We start from the raw sequence: 27957 nt of genomic DNA, 5'->3' as shown, positions 1-27957 counted from the left end.
CACGGACAACCTTGAATATGTTAAATAGGGGGCGGGCCGCGAAGGCAACCGGCAATTATTTGGCGTTCAGAGGATTATGCACCGGTTTTAAAACTGCTTGTCATGTTCAAACATAGACAGGTAATTTTGGAACGCTCGCTCAAGGCCCCTATTTTATAACCATGCTTTCCGCTCGTTACCGCGCCGCTCTTATCATCCGCCTTTGACGGCCGGCTCGTCCCATTGATAGCGGTGGTGGTGGTGGCGTTAATTAAACTAAATTATTGGCTTTTACCTGTCAAAGCCACTATCTGATTATGAGGCACGCCGTAGTAGGGGGACCCCGGAAATTTGGACCAGCTGGAGGTCTTTAAACGTGCACCTAAGTCTAATTACACGGGTGTTCTCCCATTTCGCCCCCCCCCCCCCCCCCACCTCCAATCGAAGTGCGGCTGAAAGACGTCCGTCGTCGTGGCGCTGCCGGTCGACACCGTCGCACACCCGCGCCTTTTCTTCGTAGCGAGCGACCCGACAAACTGAAGTACGCCGCTTAAACGGCTCTCATTTGGCAGCGGGCGGCGCGTTTACGGAAGCTGCAAAATCTCCAAACGAAATGTTCGATTGAAGAGCCGGGTGAAGGGCGCTGCACAGGACGAAGCAACGCTTCTTTTATATCTTATAACATAAGCTATAGTTTAGTAAGTGTCTTTTGTCTATATGCTTGTATGTCTGTGCTTGTATATATATATATATATATATATATATATATATATATATACATATATATATATATATATATATATATATATATATATATATATATATATATATATATATATATATATATATTGAATTGAATTGTCGGGATTTACGTGCCAAAACCACTTTCTGATTATGAGGCACGCCGTAGTGGAGGACTCCGGAAATTTCGACCACCTGGGGTTCTTTAACGTGCACCTAAATCTAAGCACATGGGTGTTTTCGCATTTCGCCCCCATCGAAATGCGGCCGCCATGGCCGGGATTCAATCCCGCGACCTCGTGCTCAGAAGCCCAACACCATAGCCACTATGGTGTTCAAATAGCTTTGAACAGGACACACATTTATTTGCTGCGAGCTTGGCTACTAAACTTCCAGCCAATGCCACGAGCTGCACTCTCGTCGGGTGCTTCGCAGGTGACCTCGGTGCTCCAAACAACGTCGTCCTCGGTGTCGTCGGAGTGTGTTGGGTACGCAGCACATCCCAAAGCCAGTCTGGGTAATCTTCGGACTGACTTTACGGGAGTGCGCGACGGACGAGCTCCTTTAGCTTGGTGCTTTTGCTAGCTTTTGTGCACGAAAAAATATGGGTCGACGAGAGAGAGAGAGAGAGACAGAGAGAGAGAGAGAGAGAGAAGATAGGGAAGTTAACGAGACACACGTCCGGTTTGCTACCCTGCACTGGGGGAAGCGGGTATGGGGATGAAGAGAGAGAGAGGTCGAGATTCGTTGGTCACGAGTATAGGTCGATAGATAATTTTGGGTAGCATTTTCGAAAAGCCCCAAAGTCTACCTGTATTCGCAGAAATACGGTAACTCGTACCAGCAATTTAAATGTTGCAAGTGACGCTCATTCTGTTCAGCAGCCGCAACACGTCAGAAATGCGAGAGAAAAAATATGTGTTCCAAATAAATTTGGGATAGTTATTTTGCTTTATTGATATGATTGAAATAAGGTTCAGTGCGCCATATTGAATTCTGTCTGAAGGCTTCTTATCACGTTGAAGTCTTGGCAGTTTAAATGAATAGTTTCGGAGAGTTGCGCGATAACCTTGGGCCACTGTTGCTGCTGAAACGAAAGGTAATCACGTCATGGTCGCGAAATGATTTGAAGTTTAATAAGCTGTTTTTGATGCGCATTCATCGTCCATTCTTTAAAATTTACCTGTTGCTGATAGGACATTTCTAACCCTTGAGCTAATTTAATCGAAGAGGTGGCCACCACTTCTATGAAAAATCAAAATGTTCTATTGAATAATTACAGCAATTATGCTAATTAACACCATCAGCAATTACTTTACTGCGCATATTTTAATCTACAAAATATCACCGTTGCATTCGCGAGGCGTATCCGCTTGGATCAAATTCTCAAGACTAGACCAGTCTCGAGATATTAGTTTTCAATATATGCAATAAAACGCTGTGACGTTCTAGTTACTTTCATTGCAGAAAACAGCGTTTTCTTTAAAGAAGTGGAACAGCGGTGCATTTTTATCGCAAGTTTGACGGCGTGTATCTCGAAACCGGCGCCATCCTCGGAATTTATTCCAAGTCGATACAACCAGAAATCTCACCGGCTACAATTTGTAGATTGAAATATGTGCTGTAGAGTAATAATAAAATTTAATTGGTTTAATTACGTTAATTCTTCAATTAAGCATTCTGTTTTGTTGTAGATGTAATGGCCGCTTCATCGAGTAACTTATCTAAAGGGTTAGAAATGGTGCCATCTACCATAGGCACTTTCTTAAAAATTACTACGGAGCAAAGAGCTCCGTAGTCGAAGTGCGCGGCTAGGGACCGTGACGCAATGTACCCACTGTTGAAAAGTATTCGTATTTTTTACCTGGAGAACACTGCAAGGGTAATTGCTGGCCAGTGACGATCCCTACTTCCAGCGTCTGTCATCTACAGAATTCCGAACAGTTAATAATGGAAACATTTGTATTATAGCCTGTATTACACTAAGACAATCTTAAGCTTTCTTAGCGAACCATTCCTTACTTCCCTTGCTGCTCCTGCTGCCTTGATGAGTAGGTCATGCCAAAAAAAAAAATCGATGACACCTAAGCGCTTATGAGTTGTGAATGCGAAAGCATTGATGTCCAATTGAACGTCGCTGAGCGGCCTTTTGAGTTTCCGCTTCGAATAATCTACCTTAACGCTACGTGCCGCCGGAGCTAGCACGCAGCAGTAGCCTGCGGTGGTAACGCCGCATGCCACCGACGTTCTGCGCGACGAGAGACTGAGGAAACAGCTGCGGCCACCAAGGCCGGCAGGCGCGCAGTCGCTAAACCCAGGGGGGCGGTGAGAAAGAGAGAGATAGAGAGAGAGAGAGAGCTACGGACCGTGTGCCGACTTGCGAGAGCGAGGATGACGTGGCGTCGCGGCGATGCCCTCTCCCCTTGCTCTGCTCCGGCGAGGCGCGTTCGTGACGTGGCGTCGCAGCCAGTGGTAATTTAGGCACCGTTTCGCTGCCACAGAGGACAGACGCCGGATTTTTGCTCAGTGAGCCATTTTCAATGGGCCATTTGATGTCTCACTTGAGATTTGACGTCTTACTTGACAACATCGACGGCGGCAGAACTCACAGCACTTAGAGTCATACTACATGATATTAATGACGAACTAACACCCAAATGGTATATATTTTTTGTGATTCGAACGTGGGACTGCAGTGTTTACTGTCTGTTTTACGGCGTGGTCCCTGTGAGCAGCAGCTAGTGTTCTAAAATGACAGAGGCCAAATGGACCGCCAGACTGAGAAAGGACATGAAATCATTCTTCAGTGGCTACCAAGTCACTGAGGTATTATCGGCAATGAACGTGCCATTCAGTCTGCTCGTTTAGCCCATGTCGAAGACAACCGCCTACCAATCCCGCTGTCTAGGACATATGCTGCAAGAATGATCCACCTACTTGCACGCCTATGCAACAAATTAGATCTGAATGAATTACATTTTATTCATGCCTGCATATACCCGTGTCACACGAGCACTCTCGAACTCCTGTAAAATAAGGGAGCACGAGACTGCCATGATAGTTCGAGCTCAAGGGATTAGTGTCTGTGTCACACGGTCACTAATGTTTTAAAGAAGAAGTCGCTAGAGGCGCATTCAGTGGTGTTTAGTTTTTGCGCAAGCACGAGAATGTAAGTTCTTGTTATGCTCGTAGCTGTTATAGTTTATGCTCCTTCCATAAATAAATATTGTCAGTATACGTGACGCGAAAAACAAACATCTCGTTAAAAACCAAATTGCGCTCGCTAAACATAATAGTGCTTACAGTGACGTTAGGCACACTGTGCTTATCTGCATTTTCCTTCGCGGTGTGACGGGTAGGCTCTGCGTTGGGCTACTCCAATTTCTGCAAACTATACTAAAGACGCAACGTTTCATGCGTGGTCACCTTGTGAGCTTTCCTTTTATTTTGCGTACTGTGCCGGCGTCAGTCAGGAGTGACTACACCGACCACTGCACGACCAATGCGACGAAGGCTACGTTCACATGAACCCGACGCGAGCGGGTCGAGTCAAAAGTCGGGCTGACAGAGCCCGACGTGTCCGCGTTTACGTGAACTCACGTCTGGCCAGTCTAGACAACGACGGCACACAGCGTCGAGCCGAGACATCAACGCGTTCGAGCTGGGCTTCCGGTTCCCGCTGCCGTCTGCAACAGCTTTATTTCACGGGTCTTAGATCTACGACGAGGTCGCATTGCACAGTGCTTGTCTTGGCCTGGTCGCCTGTTACATGCGTCGCCCCACGTGCGACACATGTAACATCGACGAGACGCTCGCACACATTATCTGTGTCTGCCCGCGATACAAGGCTGAGAGACAAGTGATGTGCAGAGTACTGGACCAGTTGGAGAATCGTCCACTTTCAGAACTAAAAGCTTTAGGCCAATGCTCCGAAAGAACATCTGCGTTGAAGGCCCTACTCGCGCTATTAAGGTTCTTGCGGTCTACGGGGCTTCACGACAGACTCTAATAATGCCGCCCCCTACCGCTCTGTAGTGTACGCGCTTTGTTCATGCTTGTCTCCCTTTCTTTCTATCTCCCCCTTCCACTATGTTTCTATTTTTATCCTTTTTAACATTTCCCCTTGTGCAGGGTAGCCAACTGGAACTACCTCTGGTTAACCTCCCTGCTTTTCTCTGCATTATTTTCTCTCTCTCTTGGCCTGGTCCTAAAATTATTCCCATTGCGGACGCCTAAACCATGACGTCTCAGTGGTCCCGCGCAAGTCTTGGTGCTGACAGTCCCCGCCCGTCTGAGTTTACCTGCATGCTGCAACCGATCGCGGGCTGCCCCATGCAGTCGGCCTGACAGAGCCCGACCCGACGCTTTTTCAGCTGAACCAGCTAGCGTTTACGTGAACTCGACAGGCGTATTCCAGCCCGACAAGCCGACTCGACCCGCTTCCGTCGGGTTCGCGATAAGTTTTCGTTCAGGTACTAGAGCTTTTTGTAATATTGCTATGGACGGGACGCTGACACATTTGTCTTGGTTACAGCTAATAGCTATGGCTTCAACAATTCCTCTCGTGATATGATCGAAACGCTTGCGCAGCACACGTGTAGGATCGAGAGAGAGAGAGAGAGAAAGCGAGGTGAGGAAAGGCAGGCAGGTGAACGAGATGAGCGTCCGGTTTGCTATCCTACACTGGGGGTAAGCGGAAGAGGAAAAGCGAAAGAGAGTGAGCATTGAGTGCACACGGGATGACGCACAGGAGCAGCTATAAGCGGTCTCTCAAAAGGGTGCGCTTCAAGTAGCGTTCTAGTAGCGCACGTATCGCTTTTTTTTTGCCAGTGACACATGTGACCACGGTTCGGGTATCTTTGACGGAGAATGCCGGAGTACGGAAGACACCTGCGGCAGTGGTCCGCCGAATATCTCTCCTGCTGGCTGCGTGACCCGAACTTGCACGAAGGTAGGCCGGCTGCACGTGGAAATTATATCCAGCGCATGTACTCCACCGAAAACCAAACATCCTAAACGAGGACGCAGAGTGGCCACAGTCATTAACACGCCAACCATCGCGAAATAACAAGCGGCTCAATAAACCAAAGCACCGTGACTGAAGCTTAGTAGCTAGCTGTCGCTCTAGCATAGGAGGAGGGGGCTTCAGAGCCGGCAAATCTCTAACAATGCTAACTGATTCTCAAGACGCCTGCCGGGATTTTCTGAACGCTAGAGTAAGTCACAGCGTGCTCCGTGTACTTCTCGAGACGACAGGTGGCGTGACACACCACACAACACAACCACAGCCAATACAACACAAGATACTGTAGGTGTCGGAAAATGCAGGAATAGCGGGGAATGAGAAGGTGTACAGGGTAGCTCGAGGGTTTTCAATCCAAGCAGCCGAAGAATCCACACTGGAAAGTCTGCCGTCTGTTCCAAATGAATACTCGGCTTTCTTGGTACACTACAGGAGAAACCAGGATACGATATCTCCCCCCCCCCCCCCCCCCCGGATCCCTCACTAGGGTGGAGGCCACTAATTGGAGACAGCTCCCGACAAGAACTTCCCCAACTTGAAGCGTACTGACTAAAATGTACCCAACCAGATACACAGCTAAATGCCCGGGGTGAGGTAAAAAGCCCACCTTGTATCATACCACTTGGGCATCCCAACGTATAACAACAGTCCCCAAAATCATAAATCCAAGCGCGAAGCAATGGGAGGCACTGCTGGCTAGCGACCGCTGCGATGACCAAGTTGGTCTCGTGCACCGAGCACGCAGGGCAGCGGAGGCTGTTGGAGCTTTGGACAAAGGGCCCCACCCATGCCAGACGCAGTCGAGAGTGTCCAATAAGGCCCTGACGGACTACAACAAAAGATCCTGCAGAGACGAAAACTTGTTTATGATGATGATGACACTGCTGCGCAGTGCTATCTTAATCTGCCATTAATACAGCGCCCAGCTTGGCCGATATAGTTTTCTCCACTGGAACGCGATATCTTGTACAGTCGCGATCAATTTGAATGTGGTCGCATAGGTGATCGCTCGAGCGGCGACCGAAACTAGGAGCAGCGCCACATTACGTCATCGCCGTCAGTCGAGAGGGAAGCATCACATAGCCCCCTCTCTCTTTCTTGCTGTTTCCTGAGCAGCTGTCACTCCCGTCACCTTTCACGAGACAACCTGCGGATTCATTTGGATTACGTTACCAGCTTTTGCACAGAGGCGTCATTGTTAGCCAAGATATGCATGAGACATCGACGCACACACATTATTGCCATGAAAGGGAAGGAGGAGGAAGTAAACTTTATTACTCTAGAAAGAGTAATTCAGCGGTCGTGCCGGATGTCTTGATCTTCTATTGGTTGATGAAGATCTCCGGCCTGCATGGTTGGCGCCCCTATTCCAGGGCACCACTGAGCGTGGCTGCTCGTCGGGCATGATCCACCAGCTTCCGTTGGAGGCTAGGGTCGCCGCTGGAGAGCACGCTCTCCCACTGCTCCGCACTCGGATTTTCTATTTTGTGGAATTCCTTATTTGTATTGCACTCCCATGTGATGTGATAAAGTGTGGGTATTGCACCACACCACGGGCATATGTCCCTGTATTGACTTGGGAACATTTTGCATAGTATATGTAAATTTGGGAAGGTTCCTGTCTGCAGCTGTCGCCAGTAAACTGCCTGTTGTTGAGTGAGTGTATTGTGGGGCGGGGGATATCTGATTCTCGTCCCTCTATGGTAATTTAGTATGTCAGAGTACGTTGGGATCACTGTCATGAAATCCTCAGGATCTCTATTTAGGTCCGCTCGGTTTGCATGCTCCCGAGCGATCCTATCAACCCTTTGGTTGCCCTCAATCTCAGTGTGCCCAGGTACCCAAAAGATGGTGTGTCTGATGCGTTTATTCTGTTGGCCAGCGCGGAGGAAGATTTGGAGCGCTTTTTGACCGATTCTGCCATTAATGTAGTTTCGGCATGCTTCCTTGGAGTCGGTTAGAATTATAAGGGATCTATTTGTGCGGTAGCCCTCCACAGCTGCTAGAGCAACATCCATTTCTTCTCCCTCGGTTACCGTACAATCCCGTGCCGACGCGCAAGCGATTTCCCTATAGTCCGAGTCTATTACTGCCGCGACAACTCTTTGTTGTGTTTCCCGTCGTTCTCGAGGATACACCGCGGCGTCCGTGTATACCGTGTTCGCTTTTGTTGCTAGGTATTTTTCCACATATTCTGCCCTAGCGTTCCGCCTGGCTGTGTGTAAATTTGGGTCCATGTTTCTTGGTAGGGACCCTACCTTGATGGTGCTGCGATACACATCGGGTAGGTTTGCCGTTCTTTGTTCTTGCCTTTCAATTTCTTTGTGCCCCAGTTTTTTTAGGAGCTTTCTGCCCGTGGTAGTCTGCTGGAGTCTGAGTAGCTGCGACCCTAATTGTGCTTCTCTGAGCTCCTCGAACGTGTTGTGGAGTCCGAGGGCCAGGAGCTTCTCTGTCGAGGTGTTGGCCGGCAGGTGAAGCGCTGTTTTGAATGCTTTCCTTATGATGGCGTCGGCCAGATCCCGTTCGCCTTTGTTTGTGTTGTAATATGGGAGGGCGTACGTAATCCGGCTGATTATGAGGCTCTTAACCAGCTTGACTGTATCTTCCTCCTTCATGCCGCTTCTTTTTTGCGAGACGCGGGTGATCATACGTGAAACAAACAAAGATGTGGCGAGTTAGTCTTGGAGGTGACGGTTGCAGCCCGGAAGAGCATAACGGGAAGAAGGCAGCGAATTTTTATCTTCGCAGTTCCTAAATCGGCCGCTACGCTGCTTGGAAGGCCCGCTGATCGATGCTCGCGCGATCACATTCAAGTTGATCGCGACTGTTCGCGACGTCTATCGTTCCATAAAAAATAAATAAATAAAGAGTCACACGTTTCTTGCAAGCGCCTTCGCATTCGTACCCGCTGCGCCGGGGCAGGAAAGTACTACCACACTTCGCCGCCGCCATATAGACGGCATTAGTGCGACAAAGCCGCGCGGGAATTCGGCAAGGGTGCCCGACAAAGCCAAGCCATGGCCAAGCGGGAACTCGGCAAGGGTGCCCACGGTGAAGCGTTTCCGTTATCGCGACCAGCAGTCCGCCGACTCATCGCGGCGCAAAAGCGGCCCACACGCGACCGTCGCGATAGCCAGCCAATGGTTGATGCGAATGACAAGAAAGAACCCTCAATTAGACACGGGAATTTTTTTCTTTTCTTTTTCGTTATTGCTTAGTTCGGCGGCGTCGAGCCAGTCAAGCTGGAAGCGGCAGCCCGGGACGTTGAGCGCGTGGGAGATATGCTGGCGCGCTTGCTATGGAGCGGAACGCTATAAGACTGTTCTTCGCCGATAAAATTATTAATTTCGGTGTATACGCGATAAATGCTATCGAAGAGTTAATTGTATTGCTAGGCGAGCTAGTATACAGTAACTCCGGCCTAAAGGGGACACAACGCTTGCTGCAAGTGCCAACGAACAGGTAAACGCCTTTTTTTTCAACGCGCACTATTTCTGACGTCCGCCTGAAAAGAAGTAACTGCGTATTTTCTTCACGTAAGCACTCTATGAGTCTTGTACTTTTTTTGAAGTTTGCATGAGAGTGCCGACATATGTTTTGGCTGCGCTATTCACTCATGCATTTCTGTGTTCTGTTATTATTGCTTTTTTTCCCACTTCGGTTGCCGCGCGGCATAACGTCATAATGGAGTGAAATTTAAGCATGCGGGCACGTTTCATAGAGATACTGCAGCAGTGGCTTATGAGTTTGTGTTCTCTGCCGAGTTCGCACAGTGAACATAGCAGCGGCCTGGAAAACGTTATGAGGGGTCCGCGTTGCCAAGGAAATGCTTGCACTGTGCGAATTCTTGGTTCGCACGGAATCGACGATGCGAACAACTACAAATCACTGCGCGCCGCAGCATGGGTGGCTCCTGCTTGTCATTGCCTCGTCGCCATATTAGATATAGATTGCCTTGGCCAATCTATATTTCAGAAGAGTGTATGGACAAGATGTTGGCAATCTTTCTTGATACAGCTTAACTAGATAGAGATGTAATATTAAAATTATTAATTGTTACTGGAGTGTAACATTACGCGTAATGCTTTGACGCATATCCCTTGCTTCTTGGTTACAAAAAAAAAATAAGTTGAACAGTGTTTGTAGATAGAGGAGGCACATGTCGAGAAACGCGTTTACCTCCGCAAACTTGGAGGTGCTCCGGATATCCCCACGAGCCGATTATACCGTTGATATATCGGTATGTCCGGCGCCTGCTTTTAGGAGCTGTGGGACGATATTCAGGGTATATGGTGGGCAGATCTCCAGGATGCTGCAGTACACACACGCTCGGTTGCAGGGCTTCGACGATACTTCCGTCAGCACGCTGACCCACACTTTTCTTGCTCGTCTCGCTGCCCGTGCGGTACTTAAAGTGAACGGGCTTAACAGACCGTTTATAGTGAGTGTCATTGTGAATGGTGTCCCTCCCACACGTACTCAGTACTTACTCTCTCCCTTTCTTCCTCTTTCTATACCCCTTTCCCCCATCCCCAGTGTAGGGTAGCAAACCGGATGCGGTTCTGATTGACCTCCCTGCCTTTCCTACCCTTTTTTTCTCTCTCTCTCTCTCTCGCTGCCCGTCGAAATGCGACCGGCACGGTATAGAGACCGAACCTCCGACCTCGAGCCGAGAAGCGCCACGCCACTGCGGCGGAGATGTGTACCGTGCCAGGTGTTCCAAATTAGCTATTCCTGTGCGCTTGGGGCACAACGCAACGAAGAATTCGATTATTTTATTATTGCCGCTTCCGTCTAGTGTTATGAGTGAGTGTAGCACTATTTCTGTAAGGGAGGTGACCCACGGAAATGTATGCTTATCGCACAGCTTTACTATTACGTTTCGGCGTGCATCCCACCAATGTTGCACTGGTTACGGCATTCCGACCCGTTTCACTACTACAAGCTGCAGTACCCAACCTTTGATTGCATTTCATTTTTTCCTCTCTATCCCGGAGGAATTCTTGAATATGGTAAAAGGGGGGTGGGCGGCTGTGCCGCGAAGGCAACCGGCAGTTATTTGGCGTTCAGAGGAGTATGCGCCCGTTTTGAAACTGCTTGTCGTGTTCAGACATAGAAGAGAAGCAATATTAAAACGTTACAGCTCAGGGCCCCGATTTTATAGCGATGGTGAAAATTAATATAACTTACGGGGTTTCACGTGCCAAAACCACTGTATGATTATGAGGCACGCCGTCGTGGGGGACTCCGGAAATTTGGACCACTTGGGGTTCTGTAACGTGCACCTATATCTAAGTATAACACGGGTGTTTTCGCATTTCGCCTCCATTTAAATGCGGCTGCCGGGGCCGGGATTCGATTCCGCCACCTTGTTCTTAGCATCCTGACACCAGAACTTGTAAGCAACCACAGCGGGTATGGTGGTGTTGCAGCAGGCGGGTCAGCCTGGCATACATATAGCCACGAGTTGTCCCACCTGAGCCCACCGTGGGTGGAGTGTATACCGCTGACGAAGCGCGAAAAGCAATATCATTCGGAAGGGCATCGATTTAAATGCGCGGATGTAGTTTGGCGATGATGATTTATGTGCATCTCCTTCGAAACGGGCCGGTGAAAAACAGTCCCCTAGCCTGCTTGCATTTAATCAGGTATGCTATAAACGGTTTTCATTGTATCTTTTTTCCTGTGCGTCTCCTTAATCCGGTGCAAAGCGGACGCTCTGCAGTCTTACAATGGTCTTAGTGTCACCGGGCAGCTAGCGTCACTGGCGGCATTTGACGCGCTTTGGCGTGGCCAGCGCAGGAAAGGAAGATCTCCTATCTCGCACCGTAGCCGCTAGACTATACAGTACATCGCGCACTAGCTTGGACTGCCGGCCTTGCCATTGGGTGCAAGGAGATTGAGCTAAGTTTGCGCTGTATAGTGTACTAGCAATGTCTACTACACTCTAGCTTTTGCCTTTTCCAAACGACGAAGTTCTCGCTCGCCGCGGCCGTTGTGCGCATGCGCTGCCGCAACAGCTCGTCGCCGCACTGCCGCGGGCCGCGTTCAACGCGCTCACCTATACGAGGGCCAAAATTTTCGGTGATTCTGGCGTCACCGGCGTGACGCAACCGACTTCGGCGGCCGCTGTCACGCTGGACAGGCCCGACTGTATCCGCTCGTAAAGTGGGTGGCCCAGATCGTAAGTCATGCGGCAACGTCGCCGAACTCGTCTGCTCCGCATTGCGCTTCGGGCGAACAGCAAAACCTCAAAAACTATTAAGTTGTCGATGAAGATCTCGCGGTAGCACGCAATATAGACGAGCGCGATAGCCGGATCGAGGGGCGCCCGGGAGGATTGTGACGACTCATGAGTCGCGCGGCTGGGCCAGTTTAATCTGATCGGTTGCCTAGGCAACGGCTGGGCCCGCGCATTGCCCTGCCGAAGCGGTGGCACGTTTTCGACACCTTCCGGCGGACGCTACGGTCGCAGCTATGGTGGGTGGCACGTAATAACTGTCTTTGCAATAGCTTAGTTTTCTTGTTTCGGGGGAGGAACGGGGGGGGAGGGGGCTAGCAGACATCATGTAACAGACGTGTAGCACGTCTGTTACCTGAAGTGTTCGCACGTTGCTGAAAGCACACGCTAATTTCACAGACACATTTCGAAAACTGGTTCATTTTACGTTCTCTCTTCCGACACCAAATGTGGCCTTGCCATCGAGGAATGATAAGAGTGCTTTTCTAGCCGTAAATATTGGTTTCCCCGCAGTTTTAGACGAGAATTGGTCTTAGGAAGTAGGAGTAAGCAGCAATGTGTTACATTTGACGGGCTTCTTCGAAAGAATTCACAGTAAGCGGCGCAAACCACCCGTTCTGGAGAAGTAGAACTGATGCTTTGTCAAAGCCCGATATGATGGCGTTGCGCTTAATTAAAGGCGCCTGTATCGCAGCTATGACTTACGGCGGTAATTGTACGCTTAAGTTGTGGTTGCCCGCTCCGCAAGACGTGTTTTGATGTAGTTTGCGCCAACGGCGGCGCCACCATCGCAAGGTTCGGTACGCGAGTCCTCTTATCGCAACCTGCGATTCCATCATCGCAAATGAGAGCAGTAGGGCAAGGCGAGTTTGGCATTGCTTATAGAGGAAGGAAGAGGAATAAACTTTGTAATATTAGCTGGCGGTGGAGTTGTCCGACGTTGGGGAAACATCTTTTTTTATTCTAGGATTTACCGCAGGGCATAAAGAATGAAACAAAGTTAAATAAGAGCTTGTAACTCCCGAAAATTGCACAGTGTACTTAGCGATGTCCTTAGGACAACATCGCAAGAGTACGTTGGGTAAGTTGTGCAGTGGCCGGGCACGCTGAAGGCAGCTTTCCATGATGCAACACTGTAGTGGTACACCGTGCTTTCGCCAAGATTGCAAAAAAAAAACAAAAAAAAAACATCGAGCGTACAGCACAATGGCAACAGTTCTGAAGATAACGTTAGTTTCGAGAATGCGTCGTCACACTAGCGTTAAAAATTCACGGTTGTTCCGCTTACTCTATTATACGAAAGCATTATATGCCCCATGCTGCGAAAATTCGCTGTTGTCTTCGCGACCGAAAGGTAGTGCTAAAAATAGCCGACGACGTGAAAACGCGTCAACGATTCTCGGGTTGACGTCAGATTCGTCAGGCGAGTTTCTGCAAACAAAGTCAATTTCTGGAATTGAAGAGAAAAATTCGGTACGCTTCGGTCGGGGTGGGATTCGAGCGATACGGTGTGCGATACGGGCGCGCTTCCCCGACTCCACGGTGGCTTCACTCTGCCACGGTTGACTGAAGTTGTGCCTAGTGCTTGCGTCATTCCATACGTCACGTCACTGCCTCCCACGTGTCACTTGTTCTTCGGGTTTCATCGGCGCTGCGATGCACTCTCGACGGCAAATCATGAGTCCATAAAATGTGTGTGCCTGATGCGTGCGTCATTGCACACGTCACATGGCTGCCTTCCGCGAGTCACTTGACCTTCGGATTTTATCGCTGCTGTCTCTTCTGGAATGCACTCCGAAGCGTCTACCTGAGTGGCATTGGCGAAAATTGGTCGCCCACGGAAACAAGCGGCAGGAGACGAAGCAAGGGAGCACAGAAAGGAATGCCGTGCAAGTTTACAACGCACACGACGACATACGGATGACTACCTAAGCGAAAAGATTTCTCCAAAGCGACTACAATGCTTTCGCATTCCCTCGCGTCAGCAGCCTTCTCTCTGCCGAACTTTTATTTTTCTTTTGCTACGATGTCGTTTTACGAATTTCGAGCCCTTTTGTGCTTGTATGCGTGGAACTACATTGTAGTAAGAAAAGTAAGTCCAACAACTGCGCATTTTTATCAAAATTAATTATAGCACCGTTGTATTCAACCGTTCACTTTCGGAATGAATATCTTGGAACTGAAACGGGGTACTTGTTTTTCTTTTCTCAAGGAATATGTTATAGAAACTTTACATACGCAAAAGTCAAGGGTAAAAATACGTCAGACTATAAGTTATCCCTGATACTGTCTCTGCACCTTTCCATGCTTGCTGGGGATCATTGTCGTCACAGTAAACATCCATTTCCCTTGTACTGTGTTTGAGTATACAACCGAGAGATCTACCCGTCAGAGTTTGAGCCAATGAATGGTTTCAGTAAATGCCAGAGCTTTTAAGTCGAGGTTCTTTCCTTGTACATGACGTTCGTCAATTACTGAAGCTGTTAAGGCCGCCCCGTAATCCATACCTGTATAATATTTTTGCTGCATTTCGCTAATGGCAACACCCCTAAAACTATTTCGTGTGTGTGTGTGTGTGTGTGTGTGTGTGTGTGTGTGTGTGTGTGTGTGTGTGTGCGTGTGCGTGTGCGTGTGCGTGTGTGTGTGTGTGTGTGTGTGTGTGTGTGTGTGTGTGTGTGTGTGTGCTGGTTTGACATAGTAGAATTTGCCGAGTAAAAACCTGAAGGCTTTGTTTGGCAAGATCACTTTACTAAACCGTTCTGGTGAACGAAAACCGCGGCCTCGTGTAGAATAAGAGGCACTGGCGGTGGTGGCTACAATGAAGCATTACGCGCAGTAAATATGTGACAAGCGTGGCCAACGTTGTCAGTTTCAGTAAAGTAGTAATATTCTAGTGAACTAGTAAACTAGTAACATTCGAAATTTCCCATACCGATCGAATAGTCATGGCTAGTCCATCCTCATTCGATTCGAGAATGCACCGTTCGGAATCGTCCATTATTCGCTTCTTCTGGAATATAAGGGATAAAAGTGCTTACTGGTGTCTTGCGGGAGAAACATCTACGTGTGTCTGAACGGGTCCTAACAATTCTGGCGCAGGAGTGTCGCGGTTGTTGCACCGGAGGCAGATAACTGCTGCTGCGGTAATTTCCAGTCATCCTATAAAAATTCCTTGCTTTTAGACAAGCTACACATTCTTTGGCTCGACATAGGGAATCTTTGTTTCGTTTGCTTTTAGTCTGGTCACGTTATATTCCTTTTCAAATTGTATACCGTGCTGCATTATAATAATAATCGTTATATATGTATTTGGTGAGGCGCTGTTCCGTTATGCTGTTAGTGCGATGGCGCACCAGATAAGTCAAATCAGTCGTTTGCCGTTTACAAGCTCCTAGTCAGTTGAGCGGACATGCGGTTGTGATCGGCAGACAATCAATGCATCAACCGAAGCCTCGTGTCACCAAGCGGACTCTACGAAAATTTTGTAATGCACTTTGTTTACACGGGGTGTCCCAGTTAACTTGGACAAAGATAAAAAAAAAGCAGGATATCTAGAGAAATCGTTCCGACTGCATTGTAGCGACAGTCGTGTGTACTTACAGCGAGTATTTTTATCGTCACGAAGTACTAATTATTTGCTTTTAATTAGTGAACTCTTTAATTATTAGTTGAAACGCAAGCATGTCAACCACAAGGTTGTACGGCACCTTAAGTAACCTCCGAATCAAACATTTATTTCCTGCTGAAATGTACCTAGTTTTTTTTTTCCAGGAAAAAGAAAAGCCCGCGACATGCGCGAAATATGATATAGATCCTCGCTGGCGCGCCGCTACTCAAGCGCCTTCAAGCAACCTTCGAAAGAAATACGGCTGCATCCGTTTATCGCCGTATCGCATAAGGCTTCGTCATGTAGGAGGGCTCGAGGGGTTTCGCGACCTAACTTGCGTGGTGCGATAAGCGTCTGCGGAGGCAAGAACGTTTTACTCTATCACGAGGCACTCGGGATAGCTTTAACCTTCGCGCATCACGAAACAAATCTGCAAAAGAAATTCAACCAATTAAACAAGAAAGTCAGTGCGCAAAAGAGCACGAAAAGGGCACCTCTCGGAAGAACAGGAAAGAGCTACCCTGGGGCCGAATCTTATAACAGTTCGGAATACGAACCGTTCGCTTCGCCGCTTACGTCACTAGATGTGCCACTCCCAAGCCGGCGGTGGAAGAAGGGGAGGATGCGACCAATAGATGAGAGGGTGCCACCTCTGAAGTGTACGTCATTATATGACGAGCTAATCGAGGAATTGCAGAATGTTTCCGCTTGCTAAATAAATGTAAAATATAAATTTAATGTTATGCGCCAAGTTCTGAAGTATAAACGTGTGGTGCCGGGCGTTTACGCAATGCAAAAGTAATTTATTAATGTCATTCTTTTTTATTCTCAGCCGACAGGCGGTATCGCAAGCGTAAATGAGTTGGCAGAGCGCAGCGCTATGTCGTCTGCTACCAGGAGCTCGCAGGATGCACGCAACAGGAACGCACTGCCGGCACTTCTCAAGTAGCGAGCGCGACAAAACCGTGAACTGCTTCTTAGGGACACCTTTACTAGCCGACTATATCAATTTTCCATCTTTTTTCGCCCTTCGTCATCGGCTCGGACATGACTCGCTCGCCGCCGCGCTGCCGCTGTCCCTGCGATAAGCCCCACGGCGCGTCGCGTGATAAAAGCAATGGAACTTGAAATCTAACATTACGATACACGGGCCCTGCATTGCCTGCGCGAAGTCAAATCGAATAGTGTGGTGCTGACGGTGCGCGCTGTGCCGTAAAATTGAGTAACAAAGTGCGGCACTCCCGAACCAGAGAAAAAAAGGCAGCCAAATAAGAGATCTCCGCAATATCTTCCCGTCCTGACTGTATAGTTTTATCAGCCGAACGATGGAAGTGCTGGACCAGCCTAGGTTGAACCCTTCTGACTGCTGAACGGCGATCTGCAAGCTATTCACGCTGGCGATAGCACTGAGAATTCGATCTCACCATGCAAATATCTCTTTGGCATTGGCTTTAAAGCTGAGGTCACGGGAAAGCTGACCTAGCCCTTCAACCGGCCAACGCAGTAATTGCGAGAGCAACTTTGTGGACGGTGCCGGCAGCAGAGATCTAGGTCATTCCGATGAATGCTTCACGTCCGACCGACCTCTGGGAGCTGCAGGCCAGTGGCGATGAACCGCAGCGCGCAATATTCCTTCCTCTGCGTGGAATGGCCACTCGTACGCTTGCACCTGAGTCACCTACATTTGATAGCGTAGCCAGCAAAAGGTTTACTTAAAAAGCCAGCAAGGGCGGTGCAACTCATTATCTGTCACTTCTTCGAACGCGTATCGCGCTTCCAGCCGTGGTCGACACCGAAAGAGGAACGCCAAGCAGACGACGAAGGCAAGTATTTTAGCCTCCGAAGCAACCAACGCACGCGCGCGCGACGCCCGCGTGTCTCCGGGGTTGCGCGACCGGCGCGCGCGGCCAGGGTCACAAGCCAAAGCCAAGCCACAGCAACGGAACCCAAAGCGGACTACCCCTTCGCCGGTTCCTACGACCGGTTCGCTTTGAAGATGATTGACAGATGCGTGACGTATTCGAAAAATGCGATACCGCCCCGCTGCCTCTGACGACCTGTGACGTAATCAAAATTTTGGCCAATCAGGTGAGGCCAAAGGAACGGTTCCCCAACCGAACCGTTATAAGATTCGGCCCCTGGAGTTCATTTCAATAAAAGATAGCCAAAAGCACGTAGGGCGTCTCAGCCGCCTACAAAGAAACATGCAAAGGTGCAACTGGTTTAGCCATTTACCCTTTCGGTCTCTAGAACTACGGAAAACTGGCAAAACAAAGCAGTTTTTTTCCCCCGAATTTTTATCTCTGCCACCAATAGCACGTGCTCAAACAGGTCACTGTCTGAAGCAATACAATACTTTCGTCTTTCCCACACTTATGCTCTTGCAGCTTCGACCAAGGACATTGCAATCTTGCTGCAGACTCTGCTTATTTTTGCATTTAGGGCATCCAGTGTGTTAGTTTCGCTGCTATACACGCGACCTTTCACGTAGCCCCACAAGAAGAAGTCCAGCGGTGTCATGTCAGGTGACCTAGCAGGCCAGGGTACCGGTCCTAGCCGGCCAGTCCACTGTCCAGGAAAAATCTTGTCGAGCCGCGTTCGAGGCTGCCTACTACTATGCGCAGGAGTACCATCGTTTTGAAACCAGATGTTCCGAAGATGCGCAAGTGGAACATTGCAATAGACGTCGTTCACGGGGCCCTGTAAGATGTCTTTGACGCTAGCGTTGCGTCGTTAGTAAAAAAATGGCTGTGGCTTAGCTAAGGTTAAGCCCAGGATGCGAAGCATACTAGCCTTTATTTTAGTTGTTGAACCACTGTTTAGCCTGGTGAACTGCTGTTGATTGGCTATATTTGGTTCGGCTGGACGAAGAAACAACTCATGCAGGCGAGCGCACGAGCTGAGACCCGGCTATGTAGCTACGCGGCCGCAAGCGAGCGCACGAGTTGAGCCTCCACTTTTGCAGGTGTTATGACGTCATATGGTAGCTACGCGGCCGCGCGCGGCGCAGCAAGGAAGAGCGTGGTTGTGCGGCTAGTATGCTACGCATAAAAGATGGGTCCGATGATGTTTCCGTCAAAAATACCGCACCACACATTAGACGACCACAGGTATGGGTGTCGTGTTTGTGCCAGCCAGTGGGATTCCTATCACTGCTGTAGTGCGCGTTGTGAAGATTAGCTTGTGCGTTACCGGAGAAATTAGCCTTATCCATCCGAAGCACGCGAGCGAGAAAGTCCGTTTATTCAGAGTTTGTGGAAATTCAATTCACAAAGTCGAGTCTGTTTTAACAATCTCGTGCTTCAAGTTTTCGATGAAGATGTACAGTCGGCCAAAAAAGTTTACGGACCACGAGATCTCAGAAAATTCTAAATATACGAGTAGCGTTTAAAATCAGCCACTAAAACCGGGCATCCGAAGGTTGTTCGCACGTACCACTAAAGGTTGGAGATGAGAACACCAGGCTGCGATTTGAGGCTGAGGAGATATTCAGCTTTTTGTCAGATCTCTTGGTCCGTAAACTTTTTTGGTCGACTGTACATGATATGGGTGTATATGTTTTTTTTTAATCCTCCACACTAATGATCTTGAGCTTCCGGCCTCCGCACTGGCGTCGCGTACACTACCGCGAGGGTTAGCAGCAAATAATGCCAAAACATCCGTTTCCTCCTCTTGAACTACCGTTGCGGTCCTGTGGCGCTTTCTCGTGAAGCTACCCGTCTCGCAAACGACTTCGTACGTTCTAAGTATTGTTGACGGACTAGGGCGTCCTTCATAATGCCACATCCGGAATAGCTTGGCTGCCTTCCTCTTCTCTCCGCGCGCCGCCCCCAGAATCGTGTTTATTTCAGCCGTCAGATCATTCGTGAAGGGCATGACGGTCATCTCGAAGAGCAGGTCACTGGCGCAGTACCGTTGAGATCTCCCGTTATTGTCTACGCACTGAGCCGTCAGGTAAAAATGATTTAATTAATCGACAACGGCATAGCATGCTGATCGTACAGATAAAAAAAATTAAATGGGGTTTTACGTTCCAAAATCACTTTCTGATTATGAGACGCGCCGGAAATTTCGACCACCTGGGGTCCTTTAACGTGCACCTAAATCTAATTGCACGGGCGTTTTCGCCCCATCGAAATGCGGCCGCCGTGGCCGGGATTCGATCCCGCGACCTCGTGCTCCGCAGCCCAACACTATAGCTACTGAGAGTAGCAACCGCGGCGGGCTACCGTACCCATCCGCCAAAACGCATTAGATGAATATAGCCTGCGCAAGGTTTGTTTCTATTGCTAAAGGGAACAAAATGAGCATACTTCCCGGGGGCGCCTATTTACAAAACAAGAGTGCGCAAAATTAGTCGTAAGTGCGCGGTCATGGTTTCCCGGCTTTGAAACTGCTCCTCTGCCCCCTAAGCTTTTCAATGCGTCAGCGGCGTGTTTTCATGTTGCCGCAAGCATCACGTTAACGTGAAGCCCTGTATCGAGTTGCCGCCGCTAGTAAAGCCACGTATCCGTGGCTATTCGCTTGGGAACGCTTGAATAGTGACGCGCGAGCGCGTATCTATTTCGTATTTCGTATGTTTCGTGCGCTTTTCAATATCCTCGGAAAACCAAATGAGGCGTAGCTGAGTACAAAACAAATGCTTGATTCGGAGGGTATTTGATGTGCCCTACAACTTTGTGATTGATATGTCGGCGAATCAAGCAATAATGAAAAAAAGTTCGCTAATTAAAAACAAATAACTGAAAATGAAATATGTACTGGCTGTAAGTACACACGACTACGGCTACTATGGAGTCGGTGCGATTTCTCTAGAGTTTTGGTTTTTTTTTTTTTAAAGCTTCCCCTCACCATCAGTGTCGGGTGGCAAACAGGGTGCTCATCTGGTTGACCTCCCTGCCTTTCCGGTCCTTGCTTTCTCTCTCCCTCTCTCTGTCTAGGTCAAAGTTAACTGGGGCACCCGGTATATGTCAGAATATATTCGGCGTGGGATTTGTAATTAAAAGATCGTTTTTCCTGAACGTTCAGCTTATACGGAAGTTCCTCTATTCGGGAACACAATCAGCAAAACATTTGCAGTGACTGCGGCTGCGCGTTCACAGCTACGCCCTTGCAGCTGCCTTCACGTGCCGCATGACTTTACAGCAAAACACCATACATGTTTACACCGAATTCGGTTAACTGTCGCCTGTGCAAACCGTATTTGACGCGTTGGCAACAGTGCAATGTGTGCGACGACTTAGCTCATGTTTTATGCATCTGCGCGCGCTATGTGGCCTCAAGGACCACATTAGGATCTGCTTGAGTTTGCGTGGCAGCTCCTTAGAGCTGCACCATATGTAAACCTTGGTGCGAGGCTGGTAGTTGTTCGCGCAGCGAAGGCGCTCTCGGTCTTTCGCTGAGACATTGGCCTCGAAGAAACACTAGTGATTAGTCATTGTGTGCACTTGTCTATGTCGTGTGTGTATGAATACGTCATTTCATATGGGCTATGCCTATCTGTACTACTATCTGTACGACGCGACGGCCACGACACCAGCGGTGCGCGTTGTGAACGGTGCACGAAAGCTCTAGGTTAGGTTAGGATAAAGTAGTTTAATTCGGGACACAATAGCTTAGTTAGGATAACAGAGGTTATTTATTTATTTATTTATTTATTTATTTATTCACGTATTTACTTACAGATTTATACATACTGCAGCCTCAGTGAGGCTATTGCAAGCGTGGGATGAACATACAACATTAATAAACAAGCTTGCGTGAATTGTATCAGCGGCAGTGAACGGATTTCGCCCGGTAATGAATTCCAGACTTCAACTGTTGATGAAAAAAAAAACTGTGTTTAAAGGAATCAGTGCGGGCAGAAAAGGTTGAGATATACAGAGCACGGTGACTCCTCGTACATGAGGGTTTAGAAAAAGTCGAGTAGTTTTCTAAGGAGGAGATGCGAGGAGAATTGATTAACGTGTGAAGGAATTTTAGACATTCAAGTTTGCGACGCTCTGCAAGAGCAGTGTGAACAAGTAGTGGAAGAGAGTTAGACGGTGAAAATTCCTTGTCATACCCCCTACAAACAAAACGCACTGCCTTTCTTTGCATTGATTTTACTTTTTTGACGTCACAGTATTTGTATGGGTTCCATGCAACGCAGCCATATTCGAGGATAGGCCGAATGAGAGTTTTACATATAAGAAGTTTAGTTTCTTGAGGTTAGGATAACATAGGTTAAATCAGTATACGATGGGATGGGGTAGGAGAGGTAAGGATAGGATAGGTTAGGTTAGGATACGATAGGCTAGGTTAGGATGGGGTAGGTAGGGTCAGAATAAAGCAGGTTAAGTTAGGGTACGATAGGTTAGGCTAGGTTAGTTCTCGTACAAGGAGCGCGCCAGTCGGCGAAAGCAAGGTCTGAAATTGGCTTAGCCAGGTCGAAAAAAGCCTGGCAGGCCTACGAGCACACTTACTCCCCACATCACGCTTCTACGATGGAATTCACAGACTTCAACCAACTCACGCTTGCACTCTCTCGGCCCTAACTTTCGACTTCACCTGCCACCTGGAGTCTCCCGTCACGAAACAACTTTACTTTGTCGCATGTGGTTGGGCGTCGAATTTATCAATTCCTATTCATTCCTGATGGGAATGGCCAACAGTGCGGCTTGCAATTTGTGCGGGTGCGATGAGACTCTGGAGCACCTTCTGTATCATTGTCCATCCTCTGACACTCAACGACGTACTTTACAAGCGAAACTCAACCTGCTTGATAACAGAGCGCTCTCAGAAGATCCTTGGGCCATGGCCTATGAGTTCTTGCATGCAAATGGCCACAAAAGCCCTTCTGCGTTTATCGGAGGATACTGGACTGTATGAATGCTTGTGACAGCGGATATTCCTCTGCGACTGACTGTGAATGACTATTAGTTTTCTTTTCTCTCCTTATCCGTTCTTCAATTCCCCCGTCCCCAAGTGTACGGTAGTCAACCGGGCACGTCCTTGGTTAACCTCCTTCCTTTCCCTCTTCGTCTCTCTCTCGCTCTGTCAAGTAATTTCCGCAAAATCGTTTGTTAATCATGTAAGTTAGTGTCTGTATGCGTGCTTTTGTAGGGGAGGTGATGGATGAGTCGAATTTGAGCTTTTCAGAGAAATGAGTAAACACGACTGCGTTGAGGTTCTAACGGACTATAGGCTGTTAGATATGGAGCTGGTTCCTGCGATTACTTCGAGTTCCCCAGACCACATCGGATTGCAGCACAGCTAATTGAGGAATGCAGAAGCAGGAAAGCGCATTCCAGAGAAGCGGCCGAGCAGACAAGTTTAAGGCAACGAGTTTACATGCCAACAAGTTCGTGCGCCGCCGGGATTAGCAGGTGGGCATCCGACAATGAAGCAGGTGCAGCCCTCCCCTTCTCTTTGTTCGAAGTGCATTGCCAGTCTGCGATGCAAGACCGCAGCAAGCCGCCAGGTGTGACACCACGACACGGGCGCCTACCATTGGCTGCAAGTGGCGTCATCGGAGTGGACTCTCCCATTGGTCAAACATGACGTGACTTGCAGTGCTCGAAGGGCTTATAAGAAGCCTTCCAGAGAGACCTGAGCATTCTGGGACATGCCCTGATTCCCTGATTCACCTCTCTCGAACTTCTTGCCGCGGGCCGCAGCGTCCGAGTTGCTGCCGGCCCGTAATGTCTGTACGACTGTTAATTGACGCTCTCGTCCCTGTACATAATGTAGAATAAATCCCTCCCAAGTTAGGGGTTCTCATCCCGAAGTCCGTCCCTCAACCCCTACATCTGGTTGGCAGCGGTAGGATCGCCTCCGAATGCATCAGCTGGTGGCAGCGCTACTGATCAACCTTCGTCGAGAGAGATCCTAAGGAACCGGAAAGAGCGAAGAAGAGAGAGCCTTCGTCGAAAGAGGTCCGAAGAGACTGGGAGTATCGAAGAAGGAGCGAGCGTTCGACCCAGGGAGTCCGGAAGGAACCGGGAACAGCGGACAAATGAACCGGATGGCAGAGTGCTGCAACCGTAAGTGAGCGCGTGGTTTTTTTCCTTATGATTCGCCAGACTCAAAGGTTGTGTGTTCAATTTTGATAGTTCTGGGAATCGGGAATTTGTTGCATTGTGTGTTTGCACAAATTAATTAAGGAAAACAGTTTTAACCACCTGTCGGGGCAGCTGCCATGGATCTTAGAAGGTTGACGAGGTTAGACTTGTTGTTGGTGTGCGACGATTTGGGAGTTGAGGCGGACGAACGGATGGAAACGCCAGCTATCATAAAGGCGATTCAAGATAGTGGCAATGATGATGAAAGCATTGCGCTTGCTTGGGAGGTGATACAGGAGCCACGGGAGCGAGAGCGTCGTGTACGTTTGCGAGCGCGTCGTGAACTTAGGAGTGAGCTTAAGCGTGAAGAACGCGAGAATGAACGGAAGCAGGAGCTTCAAGAACCTACTCTTAGGTGTCAGCGTCACGAACGTGAGAAGGCACGCGAACGTGAGAATCAACGTAAGCTTGAGCAAGAGGAAAAGTATGAGAGAGAGAAGGCAGCACTGATCAAAGAGATACAGTATTGTGATCAGGTATTGGCACAGAGAGAACGGCTGTCTGAGAATTCTGTACGTACAGAGCGAAAGAATGAGGCAGCATCTAGCAGATTTTCGCCAGAAGCCGACGAGAAGAGTAGTGCCTGTGAGATTGGCTGCCGATTCATAAGTGAAGGGAAAACGCTAGCTGCTAACGATGCCTTAGTGGCAACAGAGGCCGTTAAAGGCCGCAAGGAGAGCGACGAGGTGCTGTGCCAACAGATGACTGTGGAGACAGCTAGGCCAGCTGCGAACAAATTGGCACAGTTACCGCGTGTGTGCGTCGCTGGTAAGGTTAGCGAGGTTGCTAGCGAGGAAAAGGGTACTGTTGGCGCGACAGAGGCGAGCACCCATGTAGAGCCAGATCTGCGTGCAGAAGTGAAGTGCGAACTGAGCGATGCAGTTGAGAGTAGTTCTCGGGATGGCGAGCTCAGTAGTCCACGAGAGAACTGCATTGTCCAGGGATCGGTGCGGCTCTCCGCCAGTCTAGATAGCCTAGAGAGGGATGATTCAGTTGTTAATCATTCGGACTGTTCGCGTGAGACAGCGATCGATACCGACGGGCTGTGTGCCGATGCACAGCGTGAGCTGGGCAATGTAGCAGAGGGCAGTTCGCAAGAGTGCGAGTTGTCTTACTCGAGTAAAGCCTGCTGCATTGTGCCAGAGTCGGTTGAGCTGTCCGCCAGTCGAGGCAGAGAGAGAGTAGATGTAAATGTAAATCACTCAGACTGTGCGGGTAAGAGACCGATCCGGGCCGACGAAATGTGTACCGGCCAGCACGAGGCACGAGGCGACATGAAAACGAGTGCAAAGAGAAAGCGCCGTAAAAAGAAGCGCGGTAAAGACCGAGAGACGGTAATTAATGTAGCGCCGCCAAAGATGGCGAGAAACCCAAATGGGCAGGGCGCGAGGAAAAAGATGCGGTCGTCTCGGACGATGTTGACGCATCGAAAACGTTCAAGCCACCGGTCAAAGGGGGACCGCGAAGAATGTTCTGCACGGACGCGGACAAAGGGCACGAGGCAGTTAAGCTCCTCGTCGTTCCGTAGTTCTTTTCACAGCTCAGCGTGCAGTTCGAAGAAACGCAAGGTGGTAGGACGAGACCAGGTGGGGAATAGCGACGCGGTCAATCGAGTTTGTGTTGAAAGCGGGGCGCGAGGACGCAAATTGGCAGGAGACCGTAACGTCTTGGGGGAGCTGATAGTGAATCAGCCCTTTTGTTGTCTCCCGGCAGCCAGAGTAGCTTTCAGACCACGCCCACCACGGGTTCGACTCAAAGTATGAGTCAGTCGTAAGCAATCGGGAACGGGAAGCCAAGAGAGCTTCCGTAGAAGTGAAATGTTATTTTGTTTTATTTTTGAGCATCGGAAAGATTTCGCGATTTGAGACTAGGATTTCTTTCAATGTGTAAGGTTTGAGCTTTGTGTTTTCGTTTGAGAAGCTCCGTGATTTGAAAGATGCGTTTGTGTAAACATGTAGTCTCGCGAGATGCTCATTAATAAGTAAATAGGCTTTCTTTTTGTAAGTGTGAGTAACCTAAAGGTCAAGGTTATCGTTGAAAGGCCTATGGTAAAGCGCGTGTGTTATTTAACCTTCTTTCTTTTTAAGCGTTTTTGAATTTTTTAAGGTTAAGCGCGTAGATTTTCAGTGAGTGCATGATTTGCACGGAGAAGCGTTTTTAGTTCCTTTAGCGCGTGTCCTGTGTGGACGGAAGGAAGCAGACTTTATGACTGGGTTGCTAGTGTGTGTGGAAGGCAGCCGTATTCTGACTTCTTTAGTGAGCGTGCGTGGAAAGAGTTAGTAGAAGACGCATTGGTTTGAGTTCTGCGGAGTGTATAAGTCCCGCGAGTTTAATAGTTCGTTTACGTCACGTGTCCTGTAGGACTTTCAGGACAGAAACGTGAGTAAGCGTGAATGAAAAGTTTGCCTACAATGCAAGTACGCGTTCTGTTTAGTGACCACAAGGCTGGTGCACTTGTGATTACGTACTTGTGAAGTTGACCAGATTGTTCAGTGGCACCATTACGTGCGATAAGTACGCCACTGCGATAGATTGGAAACATGCTGTTCGTGTAGTTAGGCCACTTAAGTTATGTTCGGCTGTTTTCATTTGTTGTTTGCATCGTCAGCGACCCTTTTGTTTTGCAACAACAATAGTACTCTGGTCTTGTCGGCATTCGGGGAGAAATGGATAGCGGTTTGGAAGGGTGGTTGGGACTGTTTTGTCGAAATTGGGGAAATAAAAGATCAGGGTTGATTTTGACTCAGTAATAGTCTGGCGAGTCAGGGGTGAAGAGCCTGCGCTTACGCGTGGTGCAGCGCTGTGCTGTTTTGTTTGTTTGACGTCTGTTCTCCAGGGCCAAGGATCCCGAAGTTCGTCAAACGAGGCTCGACCCCAGTACCCTGCAGCTTCTTTCAGCGTTCCTCATGGCCAGCGAATTGATTTCACCGGCCATTCAGAACAACCGGGGCGAGGACGAGCTGTTAGATATGGAGCTGGTTCCTGCGATTACTTCGAGTTCCCCAGACCACATCGGATTGCAGCACAGCTAATTGAGGAATGCAGAAGCAGGAAAGCGCATTCCAGAGAAGCGGCCGAGCAGACAAGTTTAAGGCAACGAGTTTACATGCCAACAAGTTCGTGCGCCGCCGGGATTAGCAGGTGGGCATCCGACAATGAAGCAGGTGCAGCCCTCCCCTTCTCTTTGTTCGAAGTGCATTGCCAGTCTGCGATGCAAGACCGCAGCAAGCCGCCAGGTGTGACACCACGACACGGGCGCCTACCATTGGCTGCAAGTGGCGTCATCGGAGTGGACTCTCCCATTGGTCAAACATGACGTGACTTGCAGTGCTCGAAGGGCTTATAAGAAGCCTTCCAGAGAGACCTGAGCATTCTGGGACATGCCCTGATTCCCTGATTCACCTCTCTCGAACTTCTTGCCGCGGGCCGCAGCGTCCGAGTTGCTGCCGGCCCGTAATGTCTGTACGACTGTTAATTGACGCTCTCGTCCCTGTACATAATGTAGAATAAATCCCTCCCAAGTTTTGGGTTCTCATCCGCGAAGTCCGTCCTCCAACCCCTACAAGGCCTATGTTTCTGGCGCGATAAGTAATAAGCATAAATGCGTTTATTAATCATGGAAGTTAGTGTCTGTATACGTGCATTTCCGAGGGGAGTGATGGATGGGTCGAGTTTGATCTGTTAAAAGACGTGACTTAACGCGACGGCACTCACCCTATAACAGGCTGTGCTTATTATAAATTTTTTGCGTGCCATATGTAGTTTGCACAAATTCGTTTAATAATCACATAAGTTAGTGTCTGTATACGTGCATTTGAAGGGGGTATTGTGGATATGTCGAATTTGAGCTTAGAGAAGTGAACGAGCACGACGGCGCTGAGGTTTTAACGGTCTGCAGGTTTATGTTTTTGCTGCGATAAGTAATTTGCGCAAATTCGTTAATAATCAAGGAAGTTTGTTTTGTGTCTGTATACGTGAATTTTCTAGGGGAGTGATGAATGGGTCGAGTTTGAGCTTTTCAGTGAAAGGAGTTCCCCTTAACACCAAAGGTCGTGAGTTCGACTCTCGACATTCGCGATGGCGATTGGAATACAAATATGGCCCGTTCGCCCATATCTCCAAGTGGGTTCGACTCCCTATGAATTTCGCAGCCATAACACCGGACGGCGTAACGCTGTGCATCGGATTTGTCGCCCCGTGAGCCGTGTAAGGCTTTTGCCTTAATAACGTATTTGAGAATAAATAGCCGGTAGCGCGGGCTTTA

The 27957-nt window shown here is 48.9% G+C and overlaps 1 long non-coding RNA gene across 2 annotated transcripts in view; it reads left to right on the top strand.

Annotated features, from left to right (window-relative positions):
• The window catches only part of LOC139049757 (uncharacterized), a 158707-nt gene that overhangs the window by 7858 nt on the left and 122892 nt on the right, over nt 1–27957 (top strand). The window contains exon 1 of one of the 2 annotated variants that reach the window (XR_011508557.1): nt 9001–9205. The exons of the other annotated variant lie outside the window; for it this stretch is intronic. This is a non-coding gene — a long non-coding RNA (uncharacterized lncRNA). Of the gene's footprint in view, nt 1–9000; nt 9206–27957 lie in introns of those variants that run through there. 2 annotated transcript variants of the gene reach the window in all.

This window comes from Dermacentor albipictus, chromosome 9 (genome assembly GCF_038994185.2).
Source record: "Dermacentor albipictus isolate Rhodes 1998 colony chromosome 9, USDA_Dalb.pri_finalv2, whole genome shotgun sequence".
NCBI classification, from domain to species: Eukaryota; Metazoa; Arthropoda; class Arachnida; order Ixodida; family Ixodidae; genus Dermacentor; species Dermacentor albipictus.
Note: the sequence above shows the minus strand (reverse complement) of the source record. Positions and strands in the feature narration are given on the sequence as shown.